The sequence below is a fragment of the Bacillus rossius genome, chromosome 3, assembly GCF_032445375.1.
Source record: "Bacillus rossius redtenbacheri isolate Brsri chromosome 3, Brsri_v3, whole genome shotgun sequence".
Classification (NCBI taxonomy): domain Eukaryota; kingdom Metazoa; phylum Arthropoda; class Insecta; order Phasmatodea; family Bacillidae; genus Bacillus; species Bacillus rossius.
In genome coordinates, this window is record NC_086332.1 from 4,706,040 (window position 1) to 4,718,198 (window position 12,159).

Genomic DNA, 12,159 nt, shown 5'->3' on the forward strand with positions numbered 1-12,159 from the left:
GCTAAAATTCAAATAATTATACCTTTGTGCTGCTTCTGTCATTGGTTCACTGTTAATCTGTAGGAGGACCGAGGGCCAGTTAGAGACCCTCACTCATAGAAGTGTCGAATCACAGACACTCAGTTCGAGAACGACTCACAAGTCAGCAGCCAATGAACAGTTGGCATTTGCCCGAGTGTGTAGAGTGTAGTAGAGTCTATCCTGGAGGTCACTGAATCCGCGAATTTTGCAGGTCTCTAGTCATTGGTTCACTGTTAATCTGGAGGACTGAGGGTCAATTAGAGACCCTCACTCATGGAAGTGTCGAATCACAGGCCACCCAGTCGAGACGACTCACAAGTCAGCAGCCAATGAACAGTTGGCATTTGCCCGAGTGTGTGGAGGATATTGGAGTCTATCCTGGAGGTCATTGAACCCGCGAATTTTCCGGGTCTCTACTTATAGGTTAACCAGCTTATCTTTATATATATATTTCTTGTGTGCGTGTGTATGTCACTGAACTCCTCCTAGACGGCTGGACCGATTTTGATGAAATTTTTTGTGTGAGTTCACGGGGATTCGAGGATGGTTTAGATTCACAATTGGATATTTTATCTTGATTCTGAGTTAAGAAAAAACTAAAAAAACACGCTTTAAAATAAAATAAAAAACTAAGCATTGTTGATAATTAGCCTCCATGGCAACGGGCTTTTGCATTGTTGTTGCCTTCTGCGTAACCATGGGAAAGGTTTTTGGTAACGGCAGTGGCGTGCCCAAGAGGAGGGGTATGTATAATGAGAAGATACAAAATGTCCAGCGTAGAAATACTTACCGCCATATGTACATTTGGGCAGGACAATGTCTGTCGGGTCCGCTAGAAAGATATATAGAGATATATATGTAGAAAGATATATAGAGATAGAGATATAAATAGAAAGATAGAGAGAGTTATAGAGATATACATAGATAGATAGAGAATTAGAGAGATAAAGAGAGATGCTTAGTATACGTTTAAAAAATTACAAAAAAAAAATTGATTGAGGCACTGCAACGCATGCCGGGCATTATCTAGTATATATATATATCTTAAACATAACAATAATAATTTCTTGTTGTAGACGTGCGGTTGTTTGTTGGAGTGCACCTGTAGTGCCGCCCTGTTAGCGCCAGAGCGAGCGCGTGGGTCCTATCTGACAGTGTCACCGCCGGACACCTAGCTGCTCTGTTCTGCCCCAGTCATGCGCCGCCCCTCGTGGGCTCGTGGGCTCCAGCTAGACCCGGGACCATGGTGTAAGGATAGGGAGGTGAAACCGTCCGGCCGCCCAAACGCGTCCTCCACTGCGCTCTACGTCACCTTGGTCGCACCGCCCGGTCCACACGCAGCGCGCTTACGGGAATACCACGCAAACACAGTTCATTCACAATCGTTTGAATAGTGAGAGTCACCACGAAGCGTCAAAATACTTTGCTATGTGCGTTGTATAGCATGCATTTAGAACATACAGTTTAAATTAATATATTAGTATCAAAACACGGGGTAAAATTAACGAAGAAATATTATTCGGCTGTTTCATAATTTCTAAATGTTGACTGGGTCTTGCATTTATCTAGATACCGCAATGGCCATGAATGTCAGCACTGTCGAATTTTTTTTTTCTACATAAAACGACACAGAATGGTAATGGGAATTGGAATGAATATACTTCCGAAAATATTTATTATGAATATTAATAAAATAGAGATAATAAGCATTCAGGATGCATGCGACAAAGAATAATACACATATTACAAAAATAAAATCTGACACAAAACAAAGTTTCTATAAATACTTATTTGTGATTTACATAAACATAAGCGCTTTGATATTTACTAATTTTAATTTTATTTCGTTACAAAAAATAAACAAAAGGATAAATAATGATAGAAAATATATTTTAAAAATATATTTAAAACATATTATTAAAACCAAATAGCTCTACAATATTCAGCAAAATACAACTTGCAGGCTTTACGCTGAGAATGTACTGAGCGATGGTACCTGAAAACTGTATTTTTAAGTATTTAAAACGTCAGTTTTTTTAACGCGTTAAATGCTATTTAAGGCGTAAAACACAATCAAAATTGTACCATTATCTAAACGCTTGAATGGAAAAAAATTGGCAAATTCAAAAGTAGATAACAATGAATTCATTTACGTTAATTTTCATTATTGTGTGTAAACTAACAACATAACACAACACAAGCAGATTGTAATGCTCAAATATTAAAAATACCTTTAGGTATCTAACATATTATTAAAATCAGTATCATCACATGTAACTATAAAAGTAATTCACTTTCACGCACCGAATTTTGAGCGGTATTTTAATTAACATTATTAAGTTAAATACATTTCGTAATGAAATAAAAATTCATTTTTTCCAAAGCCTATACGAATTCATTTAAAACCAACATATTAGGATTCGAATTTAAAAATCGGTTGCATCTAAGCCTGTTTCTTTTTTGTATATTTTATAATTCTTATCTCACGGTTTTGCGTGTATACTTAAATATATTTAAACGTAATGATATATTACGTCCTCCCCACCCCATTAAAGAGAACGTTTGAAACAATAGAAAAAAATGTACATGTTTCTTTATGATGTATAGGGGGTTCACATTCCTACTTTCATTCGATTTGTTTACATGCATTGATGAAATATTTCCTCCCCTTTATTAATGCTACACAACCTAGTGTTTAGGATATTTCTATAACAAACAAGAAAAAAAAAAGTTAAATTGAGATAAATTTTGTAGTTCTCGCTGATGCCCGAACACACAAACATTAAAAAAAAACAACATTGATTTGAGTTTTTATTAATGTGTATGTATACATTTAAATATCATTTTTAATAAATTCATTCAATAAATAACATTTTTACCGTGAAAGACTTTATTATTATAGATAATAACTCAGTATTTTGCACGAAATATATTCCTTGACCTAATATTAACCTACAGTTAATCATAAAAAAAAATTAAAAATAAATACTCGTATTATAAAACAAGTGAAATTTCTATTTAAAATCACGTTTGTTTAAACTGACCTCTGCTAACACAGAATGTGTCCTTCCTTTTGCATACGTTCACCCACTTATTGCAAAGTTCTTCATTTTTTTTTTTTGGAAAAGAAAAAAATATTTTATGCCAGAATCTCGAGTCTTTTTGAAATGATTGTGAAATCCGAACACTGCACAGCTACATAAAAGCACTCAGTATTGTGTAAGCACCAACAACAATAACAAAGGTTCGCACGAGACGCAGATGAAATGGATGGGAAGCGCCTGGAAGAAAGCGCTGGCTACAACCTTTGAATATATATATACTGTATAGAAGTCGCGAGTGGATAGGATTTACTCTAGGTTTTTCAGAAGCGTATGATGAGCAGCTTGGGAACTTCACCGCTGTAGGGCGCTGCCGTAACGCCCTGTATCGTCTTAGTTGTTATTTACACGTTAGAGCGCAGCCCTGTCGCCCGCTGTCATTCCCCGCACCCCCCACCTACCATTCACTGCAGCTCAAGGTCGTTCAACGGGAGGGGGAAGGGGTGTTTGAAGAGTTGGACACTTGTCCGCTAGGGACCACCACAAGTCGATGCCCTAGAGATGGTGGCGATTGCGGCGGTGAATTAACCAACTACCTCAAAACCGTATTAGAAATTTTAACCTGGGCTGGCGACTTCTATACAGTATATATATTCAAAGCTACAACCAAGGTGACGTAGCGAGGGAGCGCGTGGAGGGGGAAAACCTGCGCACGGTTTCACCTCCTCTTCCTCACACCATGGACCCGGGGGCATCCCGCCACGGTCCCAGGCCTTCCGCGGATGTTCCTCGTGGCGAGACTGTCCGCCGACCGGGAGCGCAAGAACGTGGTCGCACTATACCACACACTGGACAGTGTTGGCAGAACACAAGGAAAGTACCTGTAGTTCCTCATCATAACATCTGACAAAAATGTTCTACGTTCTAAAATGCTGCAAACGTTTTTCTTCTTCTTCTAATGTTTAACAACTTGACAGTTTTGCCTTTACACGGGGCATGTCCACACATAACAACGTTCATGGAAATGCTATTTAGACGTGTGACGGAATGATACTGAACGCAGATCTTAACCGGGGGTCCTGAAAAAAAAATGTAAGCATGATGCACCTGTCGGTCACTACATAGGATCTAAAATATTTAGTAACACGTGGAACTACGTTTACATGGATGGTTCTGTATACAGATAATTTTGTTTGTGGTGTTGATGTTAGGATATTAATACACAGTAATCGTAACAGGTAAACTTTTTAGTAGTAATTTTGACATTTTTTTTTAACGTGAAAGTTCTTCTATTCGTTAGTAACGATATAAATATTGGGATATTTCTAAAATGATGTTTAAAAGTTTGAGGAGGAAAAGCGGGATGTATCTCTATTATCTGCAATTGTGGCTCTGCAGAGCATTTCCTGGCACGTAAAGATAAAAGCAACAAAATTGTTATAGAATAATGTATGGATGAAACCAATTGAACCAGCGAAGGGAATACTAGGCCAAGACAAGAACGAAACACGGTCTTACGCCCTTCCTGATTCACATACAATTATAGTGACGAGCCTCAAAGGACTCAAGCTAGTTCATACTTGCTTGTAAAGAAACAAAGAGGGTTCCATGCAAATAGCTTTATATTTTCTAATAACAGGTCATAACACATGCACATAGAGCACATCTGCACAGCAGACAAAGCAAATCGTACGTACAATTCAAATCTCAGTCCTGAATATTACGAACGTGACTGATAACAAAGCATCTAAAGCATTTCCGGCACGCCGTCGATGTCTTTCCTTGGCGACCCCGGCACAGGCTCACAATGGAGACGCATCAAATGTTGAGAGAGAGACTTGTGAAAGCTTGCAAGCACCCGCCATCATCTGAAGGCCATCGTATGAAGTAGTGTACGAGAGCCGGTTCTGGGGCAGCCTTGACCTTTGACCTTCTAACTTTGACCTTGAGTTATGTTTGCGAGATGACCTTGAATTCAGGTTTATGAGTCAAGCAATCGTTTTTTGCAAAAAACTGTACATTTTTTTATTTTACGAAGAGTTTTAAGATCCTCCTTGTGTTGATATAAACTTGACTGCGGGTTTGTGACAGGAAGAGATATGAATTCGAATCGTAAATGTTATTTCAATAATGAATGTAATATTTAAAAATTAATGTTCTCAAATACTGAACTTTGATAATGTATACAAATATCGACGAAAGAAAGGAGTAACACACGAATTTAGGTGTTCAATTAAACTTTACACATCCTCAAAAATAAAATTCGGGTTCGGCAGGAGTTGTCGCCCCAACCCACCCCCCACCCAGGTACCCTCTGGAGCCAACATTGATTTCAGGTTAAAATGCACGCGTGTTACAAATCTTTATATCCTATTTATAGAGACTGGAAATATTCGCGCTTTCGATGACCTCTAGGATAGACTCCACAACTCTCTACATACTCATGCAAATGCCACTTGCTCATTAGCTATTGACTCGTGACACTTGTCAACTGGGACGCTTGTGATTCGATAATTTTTGGTTGAAGGTTTCCCATTGGCTAAAAGTCCTTCAGATAAACTGTAAGCAAATCACAGAAACAATATAAAAGCACAGTTGTTTGTATTCTAGCATATCGTGAAATGAATCCGCGAATTTTTCCTGTCTCTAGCTATAGGTATAGGGAATAAACAATTTAAATGTAAACTCCACTGAAAACAAGCCTAAATCAGCTCAAAATTCCCCATTGCATGACTCACTTAAAGAACGTACATTTGAGGTTACCTGTCCATATATCTCTGATGGAGAAAATTGGAAGCCAATTTCTGTCCAATATTACCGCTCCAGCAATATTGGAGGCATATATGACAGTGTGAAGGGACGCTAAGCCCTGCGGAATGAAACCGCAGGCCTCTGACGCTCTAATTAGGGAAGCCTTCATTTCAGAGACGAGAGAGCCACACCCGAAGTTCCCCGAAGTTAATGCTCGCTTTTTTTCCCCGTTCTATCTCATTGCATAAACCGGTGTGGCATTAAATTTTGCGGTCGATTAGGATAGGTTAGCTACATTATAAATACTTTAAAACATTGTGGATGGTTGGTTATATTAGGTAAGTATAGCTACATTAAAAATACTGTAAAATAATTTTATGGTTGCTTAGCAAATAACTTTAAAATATGTAGCTATCCAGGGCAAGGAAACCGTTTACATGATTTCACAGTATCTTTAATGTAGCTATCCTAACCAAATCGACCGTCCACAATGTTTTAAAGTATTTATAATGTAGCTAACCTAACATAATTGACCATTAGTTATCATGAGTTACAACGAACAAAAAAAATTCGGTTGTCTGTAAAGTCAGTTTACGGACGATAGTTTAACGTGACAACGTCATAACAAAACACTGATGTAATGATTGCATAGTTTTATGAATAACATCGAATCATTTTTATTGAATTATCACTATTTTGTATGGATACAAAGAAGGAGTGAAATGAAATATACAATTTAATTGATAAATTTACTTTTATTTGCTCTCATTAATTCCAATATATTCATTACTTTAACGAAGAGATTATTTTAACTATAACTTTTATACATGTTTGCTATTTATCTTCTTCCAATCTGTGTTATTCTGTTAAGGATAGGACGATGATAGGTAAAGTAGGAAACGAATGGGAGTGTTTCAAGTTTAATGTGCCCTCGTAAAAGTCAAATCGGTGGTGGTTCCAATCGAGCGGAAGAGAGATAGATGCGGCGCAAGCGTACAATGAGCGTTACGGGACAATGAGTCGTCCTTTTTTTCGTGTGTGCAAGCCGGCGTTCATCGTTTTATTAGACGATTTTTTTTTCCTAACCTAACTAAAACTAAGTGTATTTTGGAGGGGTCCGGGTTAGGGAGGGACCTAGGTGCGTCTCAGGCCGAAGCCTATACGCCTAGTCATGCTGGGATTAGCCATGCAAGGAGAGGGTCGCATGCATCATGTGCTAGGAGGGGATTGGCCAGCCATGGCAGCGATTGGCGCCATGACTAACTCCCCTCACTCTTAAATCTAGACTATAACTAGAGATAGGTTGGGCCCAGGTAAAACCTGCATAGACACAGGGAAAACCCTGGGCACATTCATGCGGGATGCAAATTGGCATGCATTACGTGTAGGAATTTACAGGAGACAGAGGATGGTCTGTATTAAGTGTTGGACAGAGTAGAAAAGAGTCTACCATGCGGGGGTTGGGCACTTGGACTCGTGGTCCGCTTTTCCAGTTGTCCAGTACTGGATTTAGTGACCAGGGACGCAAGCGCCCCTGGTGGTGAGTGGTTGCACTGACCACTCACTCCGCCGCCAGTCAGCACCTAAAAAACTAAGAAACTAAAACAGAAAAAAGATAAATAAACGCATAAATATTTCGCCTTTTATTAGACGTTGTCACGTCAAAAACCCGAAGATGCACGATCGGGCGTTTGTCTCTCTCGTCTGTGAAATGAAGGCTTCCCCTCCAATCACCCGCGGCGCTGCGGCGGTGGTCAGCGACTCCGGCGGCAGGACGCGGAGACAGGCCTCGTGGGCCCATGTTGGGGGGGGGGGGGAGGAGGGGTAAGTGCACCGGGGAGTCGAGTAGGCGGGCGCGCTGTTGCCACGTCTCTCCTCTGCCCGCAGGTAGGCAGCTCGCAGCTGCCAGGCAGCGCGCGGCCGGCGACCCCCGCTCGCAGTCGCGGCTCGACCGGCGCGGAGCGAGGTCCCTGGGTGCGCGCGCTCGCGTGTGGTACAGTCTGCAGCGCCGTCGACCGGCAACCTTGCCCGAACAGCCTCCAGCGGAGAAGGATCAACAAACAACACCACTCCAGCACGCTTTCTCCTTCCGGAGAACAACTAACTTATTCCACTGTGACAAAAGACTACTCCGACAAAATGTGAAGAACGACGGAAACTGTGTTAATGTACAACCGTTATTTAATGCACGGAAGGTAGTACAAGTCGCGCAGGCTTCTACACCTTTCTCGTCCCGTTCGAAAGCCAGTCACGTCGGTTAAACCGGGCACGTAGGGCCTAACTCGCAGCCCAGGGACCCGGGGCGATTGTTTAACATCAGTTTGGACGGGAGAAGGACGAGCGACCCCAACGAGAAAAGTTCCAAGGAGTGATTGTTTTGCCGAGGTACGTCACAGCAATATATATATATACACACACACACACATACAACTCACGAGGTGATGGACTAAACCTAACCTTAACTGTCTAAACTTGGCTGTAGAAACTAACTTTGTAGGTCTTCGTCAAAGAGCGAGCAGCATGGTTGCAACATTTACGATTCTATAAAAATCGTTTAGATGCCCATCAAAAATTCAGCTTTGACGGAGCATCTCAGATGTCAAGTCTGAACAGTGATGTTTACGAATACTAACCAACAGCAACATCAAAAGATGTAACTACATTCGATACAGTGTGGATTTTCCAATAACTAAATATTACATATGTAGCCTATATATTATGCTTAATACTTTTACGTAGTCACACTACTTTCTTATCAGAAACTCTTTGGGATAACTAATGTGACACAGAAAATTCTTATGTCATTGATTTGGAATAATAGCTCGTAAGAGTTATTTAGAAAAAAATGCCATAAGATTGTAACAGGTTATGTTAGTAATGACATAGATTAAGTAATTTCGGTAAAATATGACGTCAAATATTTTGCAAAATGTATATTTCTTTTTAGGTTTAAATACAGCCTCAGAAAAAAGCACTTTAATTTTCACTTCGATTTCTAAACGACTGAATTAATACATTTTGTTGTAGCTTGCTGTGTGTAAAACTATATTTTAAAATGCAGATATTATTTTGGTAAAAACATAAAATGGTTTTTGAAGATAAAAGACTTTTCTTATCTCAAACTAGTTTCCTTGATATCTTTAAAACAAAAACACTGTGATGTTTATAGTCCGATTAACATTACATAAAGTAAGACAGTTCTTTTTTTTAAGAAAATGTTCTTAATATTTTGTTTAGTATTCACATGTTTCTGATACCTTAGGCTGAATTTATAAATATTTTTAAGTTGTCATCAGCTAATAGCGTAGTTAATGTTAAGACATTGATACATGGTGGCAGTTTTGAGTGCAAATACTTGACATAAGAATTTGTTTAATTAAAAATACTAAATCTACTTAATGTTTAAATTGAGAAATTTCAACGAATTGACTAAATCCTTGCCATAAATGGGATACTTTGGTGAAAGATTCACATGGGAGACAAGCGGCAACGAATCTATTCCAACTGCCAACCTGAGGCATTGGCATTAGTTGGCAGTACTGAGTCTGTAGCAGAGTGGTTCTGAGTTCTTTGCAGTCTTACGTAACCATGTGGTGTAAAACCCTGTCTTTCCTTGACTGCTAAGCGTGTACATAAATTAAGCGTGGTACTTAATAATCTGGACAAGAATGAGTTGTAAATGTGTTATTCAGAAAGGTATGATGAGGAATAAGTTATACCGAATACGAATACGTTTTTGTAGCGCCTGCAACCTAGCAACACGTCGTACATGCTGCAGGGTGGTGTACGACGTGTTGCCTAGTTGCAGGGTCTCCCACGCTTCCTTCGCTACCTTATTGCACTCACGACACTTGACGTAGTCGATGCATGCTTTACGAAGGTACACGCGAATAAATTTGTGTTTTTTTTTTCAAAGCCAAATTATAGAATAGAAGTTTGAAACAAAAAATCTAAATGTTTTAATGAATCTCTCTAGTTGCCATAAAAAACGAAACTTAACATTATTTCTTCCATTATATTTTTTCTTTTAAGCAGTTATATTTAATTTTTTTTCAAAGACAAGCTTAATATGAAATTAAAAATAAGCCAAAGTACACGCTGCGTATTACTCAAAGACGCAGAACCAATCAACAGTCCGTGTCTCGACACCGAGCCGACCACTGATGAAACGGAACACGAAACAGAAGGCACAGGCGGCGGCTTGGGGCACGGACAGCGGGCAAAGCTTCGTGCGTCGAAGAGCTGTTTGAGAAGTAGTCGAGATTTTATAATGGAATTGGCGGTCCTAGACATTGAGGGGCCCTTGGGCCATTTTTCGTTTGAGGGGCGGTAGCACGGCTCCAGAAGGGGGGCGGTGGGGTCGATAGCCCCTCCCGAGACCAATTTTTATTGATTAGTGTATATTTATGTTTACTTAAATATTTAATTTCATATTGTAACCCTTCTTCCTCCTCAATTGGAAGAGGGGTTGCGTCCCCGACTCACTCTGGGCGCGAAGGGAAAAAATAAATATTAAAACCAGGCATAAAAAGCTAAACAATATAAATTCCCCACACCACTGCCCAGGGGTCAGGCCAAAAAATTTAAAGGATATAATAGCAGAGTAACCATTAAACAAACAAGAGGCAAGACTTTGGACGTATGTTATTAAAAAATAGAAATTTGCAAAAATAATTTTTACTATACCTAACCATACAAGCTTAGTTACAAAAGCTGACGTTAATAATGGCAGCATCTTATCCCCATTTGCGATACTAACAATAACCTTTAAAAAAATGTAAAAATATAAATACTGATAACAACAAGTATAAAAATATATAAGGGCGTGAGGCGTGGCCACTATAAAATATCAAAATTTACTGACTGCCCTAATACCAAAAATCAAACAAGACAATCAATACAAATATATAAAAAATCTACAAAAATAATACTGAAGTACAAACAAATTATTTAAATAAAGTTCTTAAACTCTCAATCAACGGTTTAGTCTTTCTTCAGATGTTCGTTGCTAAAGACTTGCCAAAAAAACAAAGTTAATATCCTAGGCGTGCGCTGGCTTTCCTGACCTTCCTCACCAACTCCAGAGTCTAATGCCACGCCGGGCCATAGGTACGAATTCACAAAGGCGTGAACGATGACCAAAAAAAAAAATTATCTTATTTTTTTTTTTTTTAAGGGAAATGTAGCAAAAACTCTTCACGTAACATAACTATGTTACCACCGAAGTTTTTATCATATACTTCAAACAAAGTCTTACTTCTTTATTAACTTGCCAATGATTTCATAAAAACGTAGAATGGCCGCACCAACCAACATCAGGCTGCGCATGTAGTCCAATACCGATCGCATACTTTTAATAATACTGCACAAGCTGATATATTAGCTAAATGCAACTTTAAGTATGCCAATTCCGAAGACAAAGTCTCAAAAACAAATTGCAAAATGTTCGTTTCTTCCAAACTTATACTTTTATTACAACTACAGGCAAACGGGCGACCTTTTTTAAGAAAATCCCACACTGGAACAACGTGTGAAAACAAATGGGCCTCTTCGCCAAACTGGCTAATAAAAGTTCCGTCCAAATAAAATTTAGTATGGGAAAATACACAGTTCACTAGGTTTGCCAAAAACCAGTGCAGCACCACGAGGGTAAAAATCAAAATCGCGGCCTCTCTTTACCTTGATTTCTTCTGTACCACAGGGCAATCCATTTGCCTTGTCACCCATCGTGGAGCCTCCAACCCAATACTCTTCGTCGCCCGTTGCCGTCCGGCATACCAGTCCGCGCCGTCACATGGCTCTGTCCTCGACGGTCGCTCGGCACAAAACTCTCGCGCCGGCCCAGCTGATTTTTTCTCCCCGGCAAGCCGAATGTCTGACGTCATCAGCCAACCGCCGGGCGCTCACCAAGTGGTATTTACGTGAAACACAATCGATATTCTTAAACTCATAATCGATAGCTACCAAACTGCGTACAACTAATTAACAGAAACAAATATAATTAAAAAAAATTTACAGATAAATTAACATTAATTAAAAAAGGCGTAAAAATACGTGAAATAAAAAACCAGATAAAACTAGAGACCAGCAACAAAAATAAATTACAAGTAAAAATGTGGCCCTGCCGGCCACAACCTCCGCCTTGAACAAAAAAAAATTTAAACAGCAAAGAAAATTTTAAAAATAACCACAACTACAAATTATATAAAAAAAAAAAACATACCAGAGTAAGTTCCAAATAAAATAAAAAAATAAAAATATTTAGCCATATTCACCCTAAAAGGGTCATCCACATTCATTTTAGGAACTCCGCCTTACAAACATTTTCAAATGACTAACATGGGCC

General features: G+C 39.2%; 1 protein-coding gene across 5 annotated transcripts in view; it reads left to right on the forward strand.

The window, feature by feature from the left end:
- Window positions 1–7,705: 7,705 nt before the first annotated feature.
- Window positions 7,706–12,159, forward strand: part of LOC134530123 (uncharacterized) — a 290,742-nt gene continuing 286,288 nt past the window's right edge. For all 5 annotated transcript variants that reach the window (XM_063364731.1, XM_063364734.1, XM_063364732.1 and 2 more), the window contains exon 1: window positions 7,706–8,198. The gene's annotated coding sequence lies outside the window, so the exon portion shown is untranslated. The remainder of the gene's footprint in view (window positions 8,199–12,159) is intronic.